This window comes from Glycine max, chromosome 9, assembly GCF_000004515.6.
Source record: "Glycine max cultivar Williams 82 chromosome 9, Glycine_max_v4.0, whole genome shotgun sequence".
Lineage (NCBI taxonomy): Eukaryota > Viridiplantae > Streptophyta > Magnoliopsida > Fabales > Fabaceae > Glycine > Glycine max.
Genome location: NC_038245.2, coordinates 5,831,531 through 5,844,730, shown reverse-complemented (window position 1 = coordinate 5,844,730; position 13,200 = coordinate 5,831,531).

Here is a 13,200-nt window from a genome sequence, read left to right as displayed (position 1 = left end):
TTTCTCGTTGTTCGTTTCTTTTTTCTTTTTCTTTTTTTCTTTTATTTTCTGGTAACCTCTTGTTTCCTATTGATCCGACTCCTCCTATACCTGAATTAGGTTCTATTTCTTTCAATATATTTTTTTCTTCTAAAAATCCAATTTGATATACTAAATATTAAATAATGTCATTTCATCATAATAATCATGAATGTTGAATTTTAAATAAATTAATCTTATAGTAAACATTTACTTATATTTCAAAAAATATTATTATATATTAAAATAAAGTTAATTAATGAAATATTAAATAATTTCTAAATTTTATATATATATATATATATATATATATATATATATATATATATATATATTAAACTTGAACTATTTTAACGAGAAATATCAAACCAACAGTTGGATTTATAAAATTTAAATTCTATAAAATATTAAAGAGAATAAATTAGATAAGACTTACTCTTAGAAGATAATTAAATTAGTATTGATTTTAAATTTTGAAAATATTAATTTAAAAAAAAATAAAGAATTATGTTATGTTTTTAAATGGTTATAGGATTTTTAATATTATTTTATGAATAATCAAAATTCACTTTTTTTCTCATTCTTATATAAAAATAACTCTCACTATAAACATTTCTGTATGCATATACACGCCTTATTGTGGACTCGGTCTCCATAAAACGTGGAGACAAGTGCTACTTAAGCTGGAAACATTGTACATTCATATAATATGTATATATTTCAATATTGGAAGTAAAAGGTATCTAGCTATGTACCTGTGTATCACATTCCTTGCAGCCAGAGAATAGTGTTGACTCATTATTATATAATCCAAAGTACTGCGCGCAGGAGCTTTACTTTAGATCCAAACCAAACAATCATAGGCTGTGTTAATAAACAAATTAAAGCTCCCTAACTCACATGGTTTCTGAATAAACATATTTATTCTGGGGTTGGAAAACTGTTATATTATAAATTTAAATTTGTCTTTCAATGTCAAGACATATGAAAGGATATACTTCCTCTGGTGAAGGCATATAGTAGTGCTGCTTGCTTTATTTGAAGTTTTGAACGAAGATAGAAGAAAAAAGAGAACCCTGGTTTATCATTAAAAGAAGTTTAAAAAAGAAAGTTGTGGATCTATAGAAATAATGTCACATGTTTTTTTCTTGCGGAAATGACATAAAATACTTAATTGTAATTTTATAATTTTTAATAAATTTTACCTAATGATAGATTAGAGTATGTTTAAAAGTGTGTTAGCATTCCTCGATATAATATACATCATGATATTGTAAAACTAGTATTCATATAATTATTTCTTTTAATTTTTTAAGACTTTCTGATCCTATAATATATTTATTTTATAATTTAGTTCTTATAAAAAAAATGTTTATTTTGGTTCCTATAAAATCTTGTTTTATACTTTTAGTCCTTGAAATTATTGTTTTCATCCTTATAAATTGTAAAAAAAAAAAATTATCTAAGTGTCTCTTATATTTAAATATGTTCATTTTAGTCTCTATATTTAAGAAATATCGAGGTTGTTCTCCAATATTTGGTTGTCAAGTAATTGATGAATCTTGACAAGGACTAAAATCTATAAAATAAAATTTTATAGCGATCACGAAACTGATAAAAAAAAAAGTATTTATAGAAACTAAAACTACAAGATAGGTCAGAAATTAATGAAAGTCAAATTTAATTATATATATATATATATATTATGATTTAAAAATTAAAATTTATTATATTCCTACCATTTGTATTAATTTTGTGTTATAAAAATCTCTTGTATTATTTTTTAAAAAATTGTAACTTACAGTAAGAAAAAAAAAAAGACAGTAAGGAAATAGCCATTTTTAGTATAACTGGAGCAAAGTTAGGGTAAAAAAGTTAATATAAAATAATCATATTTTGCTATAATAGTTTATAATATACTTTTTTTTGTGAGTAAAGTTTATAATATATACTAGTACCTTCTAAGTTCTAAGTCAACAACGAGAGAAACCGTTATGATGGCATTTGCCCTCAGTTGAGTCAATTTCTGGTTTCTGCTAGAAAAATCCAGAGATTATAGGTTTACTTTAGCTTTCCACTATCGCTTCTTCAACAAATAATGCTATCTCATTTTATAATTTTTTAGTTAATTTTCTTAATACTTTTAAAAAAATTTAATATCCAACATTCAAAAATTATTTAATATTTTTATTAATAAGAAAAAAAATCAATAAAAAATATCGTAGGAAGAATTAAATTAAATAATTTGAAAAAAAAATGATCTTCAATTGAATAATATGTAATTCAACATAATAATGATATGAAGAAAAATCTAAAAAGTGAACTTTATAATTGATGATTAATAATGCATGTGTAGGAATCGTCAATGATGGCTTCTTCAATTTTCCTCAGAAATCATAGAAAGCTCCAAAGAGATGCCCTCTTCTTTTTTTTTCTCCTTTTAAACTCGATTGACATCTACAACAACTTTCAGTACTCTTTTGTAGTTAGCACCAGCCACCACCATGCACCTATAGTTCTCATGGTCACCCTTTTTGGTAGGGCATGCATGTTGATTAATTCATATAGAAGAGTTGTGTAGTCAACACAAAAGAGGAATATGTGGCTGGTTTGAAGTTGATATTCTTCAGTCACGGATAAGCATCCAATGCGTTAAAGACAATATACTATGAAGTAGTAGGCCACATGCATATTGGAGTCTAGCTTATTACAGAGTTGTGAGTTTGAAAATAATAAGGACAATACTTTCCTACATTATTAAAGTAAAAAAAAATGTTATGAAGATATCAGAAATTATTTTAAATATAAAATAACTGTATTGTTTCTCTTTTTCATATTCAGTGTGTTCTAATCAAATTCTCATAAACTCTCTTTTAAGAAAAAGAAAATAACAGAATTTCGTTAGAATACACTAATAGTGTATGAATATTAAATTAAAGTTGATATATATTATGATTTAGCTTAATTTATTTTTTCATATTCGAAATATGTAGGATCATTATGAGTAGAAAAATTTTCTCTTAAGATATTTAACATAGCATATCTAAAACTTAAATATCAGACCTCTGATGAAACTATAAAAAATCTCATGCTAGTTGTTTCATCAATTTGATAATTGTGCATTTTAGGCTTTAAAAAAGTGTAATTTTTAAAATAAAAATATATAATTTAAGCATATTCATAAAAGAAAAAGTGTAATTTACCAAGATAATGATTTGGCTTAATTGTAGTTTTGCTTTCTTAGGAATTGCAAATTAATGATTTTAGTCATTATTTTTTTTTTGGTGAAATGATTTTAGTCATTCTAATCATGTCAATTGAGTCTTTAAAGTATTATAAATGTGTGACTTAATCTCTTGGGTTCTAATTACACCAAATAGGTCCTTAGTATTACAATTGTGTGTTATTATGGTTTCTCTATCAATCGTTAATGTGACATTGACTAATAATGTGTTATCCCACTTAACACTTACATGATAATACATTGTGTTGACATAGTAGTTGATTTGATATGTCTATGTGGTCCTTGTTGTAACATGTGTCATTTTAGTATATCAAAATTTATAATTATGTGATTTAGTCTTTTGTTATTAAAATTATTAATAAATAAAAAATAATATAAAATGTGAAATATAAATTTTTTCATATTAAATATAGTAATATATTCTGCAGTTTTTTATCCTATTATAATATATTATTACATATAATAATATTTTTACTAGTGTATTCTAATATAATATTATCTCCAGTTTTGTATATATAAAAGAAAAGATAATATTTTTTTAGGCCTAATTATAAAAAATATAGGACTACCTTATTATTAATTTTTTTTACCTCTAATTAATTGTAAGACCAATTAATGATTACACTCATTTTCCCATGAAAGTGGGTGCATTTATTTATTTGTCAACAAAAGAAGACATACTTGGTTGAAAAATTATCTTTTAAAAAATAAATCTCTATTTAATAATTAATGTGATGGGTAGTCTTGAAATAAAATTAAAATTTATGATAAATTAATTAATCTAAATAATTTTTTATTTTGATGAATTAAATAATTATTTCATATACATAGGATCAGGGTAATAATAATTTATATGTATTAACTTATATCTAAGTAAAAATTATAAATAATAATCATAGCTAGAATAATAATTTCCATTTACTAATTTTTATTTTTATAAATGTACATTAGAATTTGAAGAATTAAAATTCTATAATGAAACTTAAAGAACTAAAATCACATGTTAAATCAAGGATGAAATTATCTAAAATTAATTATTGTTAAAATCATCATGATGACGTTATTATGTAAGTGTTACATTAGGTGACATATCATCATTAATGTCAAATAAATATATTCCAACAGTTATAGTAAATAAAATTGCACAATTATGATATTTAGAGTATTGAGTTGGTGCAATTAATTAAGACTTAAAGAATTAAAATTACATATTTATAATAATTGAAAGACTCAATTGATATAATTTAAACTTAAAAATTAAAATCACGCAATACTTGATAGACAAAAAATATAATTAAACTTAATATTCTCTTCATTTCAAAATAAGTTTATCCTAGCTAATTAACATAACACTTGTTTTGAAATATATTTTTTTCAATATGACACTTATTTTAAAATGAAACAAATAATTTATAAGTAGAAAATCTAACCAAAAAGATATTGAATCATGTTTATGTTTTTGTGCTATACATTAATTATGATGGTGCTTCCATTCGCATTTATATCTCATTATTTGAGATTGATTTGTGTACACTTTGGAGGAGCTCTCTAATCTATTCCAATAAATAACATTGATTTCTATGGGTCATATGGACCACCTTCTTTTCATACAAGGTAATTGATATTTACACTCTAAATTTATTAAATATATTTTATTCATACAAGGTAATTACCATTTATACCCTTTCAATTTATTAAATATATTTTTTACGTAAACGTATTTAAACAACTTTATGTTTCCTTCTTTTTCAAAGATTACTTATTTATTGTCTCCTGCTTCATCTACATATGATAATGAGATAAATTGAGCATGTAATAGGCTATTCCTGTCTCCGTCCACATAAAAGGTGGGACAGACGAGTTCAAGTATGAAAGAAATGATTAAAATTTTAATATCCATTTCCATCTCCCCCATATTTTGTTGGGTTTGAAGAAACTCATGGGTAACCCACCACACCATTTTTTATAACTTCATTTTACTTATATATCTTAAAATAAATTATATATTAAATTATTAATTATATTTTAATTTAAATAGTATATAAAAATTAAATTATAACTATATATAATTTATATATATATATATAAGATTTTATTGTTATAATTTTATTTCATTTTCTCTTCAACCAAACAAAGAAAAAAAATATTATTCTGCATGTTTTTTTTTTCCAAGTCTCTTTCCTTCCACTTTTACTCCTTAAACATGCCCTTAGTGCTTTCTAGAAAGTACTTTCAAAATCACACCGTACTTCAATATGCACAGACGAACTATTAAATTGAATATAAGATTACAATAAAATGAGATTAATGTAAAATTTTAATTTCTTTATTTGAGAAAAGCTACGGAAAATACTACTAGAAAAATGACTTTTTACGACGGTTATTAAGTGATTTTAACGACGGTTGTAAACCGTAGTTGTATATAACGTCGTTGTAACGCAATTGCTTTTTACGACGGTTATTATAATAACCGTCTTTAAAAATTAGAATAATTCAAAGACGGTTATTACGTAATAACCGTCTTTGAATGCGGTGTCTCGTTCAACATTCAAAAACGGTTATTACATAATAACCGTCTTTGAATGCGGTGTCTGGTTCAACATTCAAAGACGGTTATTACGTAATAACCGTCTTTGAATGCCGCGTCTGTTTCAACATTCAAAGACGGTTATTACATAATAACCGTCTTTGAATGCAGTGTCTAATTCGACATTCAAATACGGTTATTATGTAATAACCGTCTTTGAATGCAGTGTCTGGTTTGACATTTAAATATGGTTTTTGGATAATTCTGAATTCCCCACATAATTACTAAAATATTCTTTCAATATGTGTTATGACCCATATTTAGAGAGATCCTCAAATCCCATACTTCAACGGGCTTCAAAAAATTTTTGTTCCATGAAAAGAATAACCAGTAGCCATACTTAAATACTACCAATGAGGAAATAAGAATATATTTCTATTTTACTTTTATACAACAAGCAAAGGCAACAAGTCAAGCTCTTCATATTTCCACTATAAATTAGAAACCCAAAATGCAATTAAAAGCCTCAGATTGATAAGTAACTGTTACTACTAAAGACATAAATCTTAATGTTACTACTAAAGCCATAGATCATTGATGTCATTTCTTTTTGTGATCAATAATAGTTCACTCAGATAAAAAATTTCAGAGGGCAATCCAACCAGACAAGGAGCCATGCAAAACAAGGTAAAAGTGTCGTGCATTTCAGTTCTGAAAAGAACAGAAGCAGCAGTACATAGAAAGAAGGCCAGCAACACCACAACAGGACCTCACAATCAGGCTAGACAGACAATGGGATCTCTTTGATCTAGAGATGCCAAAAGAAGACAGGTTCCAGCAATACAAGTGTTATCAATGGCATATAACGCAAAATGACAAACCAATAACCCAGTATATCATATAACAGATAGTGTTGCAGGCAAATAGCAGAAGTCTTATTCACATATCGTTTGAAATTCATGATATATCGATTATTATACATGTATTGAAATTTAAGTTGCATGAAAATAAAAATTGGAATAATATTAACTCAAAAAATAAATGAACCAAATTAATAAAGCATTTACTGAAACTTGGAAATTTAAAGTTTGAATGGATTCAAGTCAACACAGCTGGAAAAACACTCAATACTTGGGAACATACAACACAGTGTTGGCTCACACACATGCCTGCAGAAAGCCATGCAGTTTGAACCACTCTGATAAAGTAATTATGGACAATAGCAAGTAGAAATGACTTTTAAGGGAAACAATTTTAAAACAAAAAACATAAAAATCAGTACATTGAATAATCAAAAAGAAGTTCAATATAATAAGCCTACCAAGATTGAGGAGCTAAGCGATCAGTTGATACCAGTTCCTGAGCCAGGTAACTTAACTTCATATCTTCCTTTAAGTGTTGCACCAGAGATAAGTTAGTCTTTTGGTCAAGCATTAAGCATGCAGATATGTATTCAGCAATTAGACATGAAATAGAAGCAGGAAGCTAAAGAAAGACAATAAAGTAAAATAGCTCTAGAAGGCTATGCTGCACATCAATCATTCTTTCTGTTTAGAAATTCACGTCAAACTGATAAGACCACAAAACAATAAACTAATTTATCTTCGGGTGGAGGCAACTAGTATGCAAATTTCTTCAAACAATGACAGATTTTAGCATTTAGTACATGTTGACCTTGGTTCAGGATCATATTTTTACGTGTTTCTAAGCTTCTAAACCACTGCTTTTGGACAAAGATTGATTTTGGTTTTCGTGGTTCTTAAAACAAATAAAAACATAAAAAGCTAGCTAGATTAATAAGAAAAATTGAAAGCCCGGCTAGCTTTTCATATATTTTTTTTATTATTGAAAAAAAGATTACTGAAAAATAACTCTAAATTCTTGATCATTTGTGTCAAACCAAAGTGGCAGCTTAATTAGTTTCTTTGTCCAACTCGACGTACGTTTATCTAAAAGAAGCAGCAACAAGGGTGTTCTAATAAATTCCTAGATAGGTTGGAGAAGGAGATGAATCATGCATGATATGGATTTGGTACTTAAGCAAGAAGAAATAGTGTGGTTCCAAAAATCTAGAACTAAATGGATTCAAGATGGAGACCGTACCAAGTATTACCATCTCAAAGCTATAAATAGGAAAAAAAGAAACAAGATTCTTATGCTTAGAGATATTCAAGGGAAGTGGATAGATGATAAAGTGCAAATTAGAGATAAGATTTCTTTACATTTCCAGGATCTTTTTCTAAGGACAGTGATGAGATGCCTATAGTCATTTCACACTGGGTGCATGCCAAATTATTATCGCAAGATACAAAAATGTTCCAATACAACAGACTAAAGCATTTTTAAAAGCATTTATGTTGATAAAAGAAACAAAAAACAAATATCTAACAAGAAAACTTTTTTAGTGTTTAGTTTTTTTTCACAAGATAACTAGTTAGGAAAAAAAGCTGGAGTAGAGTTTAACTGGAAAAAAAACTGAAAAGAAAATTATATCATGAAAGTGCTTTTCTTTACTGCTAAGTTTCTCCCATAAACCTTATATAAAATGAGCATATACATTACAAGACACGGTAAACCATGGAAATGCACACGAAAAACAAAAATGTTCTCCTGTTCAAAATGTCTATATATGTTATAAGAAGGTCCAGATATGTAGATTACCTTCTACTATAGGTATATTCACCTTTTTCTTCAGCCAAATCAACTCCCATGGGACGTCTCAATAATTCTGTATTATGAAACTCAAGAGCCTGTCATACAAAAAACAAATTGATTGTCAGCTCAATGTCTTCCCACTGAACAGGGCTTCAATGAACATAACACAAATGATGACAAGGAATAGAGACACAGACACTATATATACAAGAAAGCCTAGAAATATAAATGTCAAACCTACATCACAAGATTCACAACTAATTGTCATGCAAAGACATATATAGGGTCAAATGATGCATTTAACCAATAGCACCTAGTGAGACAAGACTTGCCAATTTTTTTATTAGGCACAGACAAAGCGAATGGCTTTACAAGAAAATGACCAGATTAACAAGCAATATAGAATTTGCAACCTATGAGCTGGTTGGAACAATATACCATAGCATGAGTTAAAAAAGTTTAGATGAACTTATTTCACAAAAATTTTGGTGATCAGTTCCTGATTTTTAATGTGATTGGTTCTTGATTTGCAACAATAGACCGAATCCTCTGATTCTGTTTTCTTTTTACAGCTAGGAACAAATTCTATTATTAATTTGAGAGATCTCCCACACAATCTTTCTATAATTAGTCCGCCAACATTTAAGAGGAGATTATACCCTCAGTTTCCAGGCCTAAAGTTGTTTACCTAATTCCCTGCCTATACCGCTGCCTTGTAATCAAACATGAAGTTGAGGAATACAATCTTCTTTTTGTGGGAACCTATTATCAATAAGTGTGAGAGAGCTCTAGCTAAGTGGAAGCAACTCTAAATATTTTCCTTTCCCTCAGACTTAGTTATTTTCAACGTCATTCTTAAAGTTTTACAATTTATTTATAATAAAAGTGTCAACTTCATATTAATGTCAAATGAAAACCCAAAAATAGTGAATCATATGAAAACCCATGAAATACCTGAAAAGGGGTGAGAAAACCCTAAGAGAGAGAGGAGGGCTTCAGGCTTCAAGAACACAACAACTTGGTCTTTTTTGGCACCTAAAACCAAATGGGTTATGCAACAAATTGGAGAGAAACGTGTTGCAATAGTAAATTAAAAAAAACAGTGAAGAAAACAAGAGTGTGTATGTGTGTGTTGATGCGGTGTTTGTGATGGAAGCAGAAAAATGGGGAATCTTTACAGAGACGGAGAGAAGGGTGCAGAGCAAGGGCGTGGCAATGATTGGCCCTGACCCCAGAGAGTGAAAAGGAGGAATGATTGAGAGCTTCAGCGAGAAGATTAGGGTTCAGTGAAGAGGGTACCAACTTAAATTTTATCACACAAAACATTCTAAGGCGGTTTTCAATAACCGCCTTAGAATGTGCGTCGTCAATTGCAGTTTTTTGGGCAATAATTACAAAATTGCCGCCGCATCACTTTCTAGAACGGTTTCCTTATAACCGTCGTAAAAATAATGTCGTAAAAAGCAATTTTTGTAATAGTGAAAAGAGAGAAAATAGAGGAGGGTTTAGAAAAAAATGAGATTTTTTTTTATTCGTGACGGCCCCTAGAAAACAATGAGATGTGATGTAGGAAATAAGGTTTATTAAAAATAGGAAGTATACTAAGTAATTAGGAGAGTACAAATAGACAATGCTCTCATCTAATACTGAAATGGACGCACATTGTTTATATTTCCCACTATGTACTATATTTATCATGCATAAACATTCAAACATAAAGTTATCACACTAATGCGTATGTTTGAACTATATAAAATTTCATTTTTAATTCAAATTAAACTGGTATACAATTATAAATTTTATATTTAGGTTTATGTAAAAAAAAATTAAACGTAGAATTGGAGTTTCCTTCTCATTTAATTTCCTTTGCAAGTCTGCACAAAAATCACTTATCACTTATACAAATAAAAAAAAATAGATAAATTTTACTGAATAACATTGGTTGAGGGCATAAAGTATAGGCATGATACCACTTGCAAGTACCTTTTATCATTTGAGTATTATACATAAAAGAAATTGATTTTACCACATATTTGATTACATTTGAAATCACATTTAAGTTATTAGAAACGAAATTTGACTCATCCATTTACTCAAAATGAATTATTAGATCAGTTTGTGTGAAGTCTAATATAATCATTAGCATGATTATAACTCCAACAATTTTTATCTTACCATTTGATATAACTCTTCACTTAATTTTCAAAACCTATCTAAAAATATTGTGATTGTGAAATTCTTGTTGTGATATTTCATAAAAAAATAAATATCAATTTATAAACACAAAATAATACTTGTAAAATGACTTTCACTTCTAAAAAATATTGTGAATTAAACTCTTCTGTGATTTTGCATTACATCAAGTTGACTTGTTATTTTTTTAACAATAATATATATACAAAAATAATAGTCTAAATATGAATTGTGTACGTGTCAATATGCTTTTAACACAATAAATTGACTAAAAATCAATGAAAGGTAAAAATACAAAACAAATATAAAAAATAAATAAATTATATGTAATATGACAAGAATGTTCATAAATCTATTTTTTATTCAGAAATAAAACATAAAAATAATAAAGTAATTAATTTAATTCATTATAATTTTTATATGAGAACTAAAATTCATATTTTAAAGTGAGACCAACCAAATTACTTAAGCCTGTAAAATAAGATGAAAAAGAAAAGAATGTAAAAGAATCTAAAACAATAGGAAAAAGAATAAGAAACACATGAAAAAGAAACACAATAAAAAAGTGCAAGAGATTTTTCTCTTTACTTATCTTGGTGCTTGTTTTATCTCTCTTTGGATCAAAGTCACTTTGTCATGGTTAGTGCCTTTGTTGACCACACGTGAAATTCACGTCCAAATCAATAGAAACTGATTTTTTGCACCTTCATCGTATCTATTGGCTCCTAATTTATGTTCTTTAAACGACTATCTTTGTCTTATGGGCTTAAGGAATTTTTCAAATTGGCACAACGAATTGATTTTGAAACTGTTAAAAAAAATAATAGTAGATATTTAAGGAAAAAATGTGATCAAAGTGAGAATACGTACACCAACAACAATAATATTTATCAAGATAAAAAAGCAGGCGAATAAAAAAAATGAAGTAAATAAAGAGTAAAATTAAATGTTACAAAAATGAGTTTAGAATAATCTGCATTGAAAACATGTAATGCACCATCCTTAGAGAAAAAATATCCCAATACAAAGAGAATAAGATATAACGTGCTTCTCCCTCAAGATGTATTTATCCGTTGAATCGATTATGTGCAGCTAAAGATCTTCAAACCAATAAATACTCTAATGCTCCAAAATTAATTTTTAATACCCGTAGAAATTATAAGGAAATTAATGAAGAGCTTTTTATTTCAAGGAAGATAAAAACTTGTACGTGTATTTTACTGCTTCGTGTGCTATTCTTCATCAAGCACCACTATATATATATATATATAGGCCTCTAAGGCAAAGAACGTGCATCAAAATAACAGCCTCAATGTGCAGCAATAAATGACGACACAATAAAATTGAAACTAAAACAACTTCATAATTACTTGTAACGTTCAGAAAAAATTAAAAGAAAGTGGAACAATAAAATTTCTTTGACGTGCAAATGTTTCTGCTTAAACGTTGGAATTTTTTTTCTGCGAAAAAATGGAACAGTACAAAAGAATTTGAGTCAGTAAAACTACTTCCTAAATAATAGGAATTGAAAAAGGGATGTTAGCTTTTTTTAATAACAGGAAACATTAGAATTTTTTTATATATTAAAACATTAGTATTTTAAATACTAAATTAATAATTTAGTATTTTTATACTGTAATTTTAATAATATTAGTATTAAGTAGTAATATTTAAAACTAAATATATATATATAGATATTTTATAAAATATTTTAAATATGTGTATAAAATTACTAATATACATATATAATTTAATATATTAAATTTTAATTTTAAAAGTAAAAAATATTTTAAAAATATTTTTAACTATAAATTAATAGTACATTATATCTTATTTTATTAGTTTTTATATTTCTATCTAATACATATATAAAAGATAATAATTATAATGTAGTAAATCATTGTTAAATATTTACATAAATTATGAATACACATATATTAACTTTAATATATTAAATATTTTTTAATTATTAATTTATAAAATTAAATAATTATTTTAAAACTATCTTTAATTAATAAATATATAAAAGATAATAATTAAAAATAGTAAATTATATTTTTCTAAATTAATAATATTGTATTAGTTTTAGATAACATTAAATCATATCAACCGTCATTGTTAAATTAAAATTTGACTCAAAAATATTAATACGAAGATTACATAATTAAATAAGATCGATGATTATTATCACGTTAAAGTTTTGATCTGACGGTTTTAAAATTTTCAAGTAAAGTTTATATATATATATATATATATATATATATATATATATATATATATATTAGATAATACATGTATTATTATTTTCTATTTTTTAATTAACATCATATAAACCTGCTATTATTATATTCTCTTAACTTTTCTTCATCTGAGGCAAAAACGTGATAATTCTTTATTTTATGTTGTTTGAATGTCAAGGTAATTGTGCTTATATTCTTCATATAACCTTAGACTGTTTATTCTTTTGCTTTTTAATGTGTTCTGACCTTTAAATTTCAAAACATTTAGTAATTAATATCGTAAGTATAAATGATAAGTTTTATATATATAATAATTAATATAT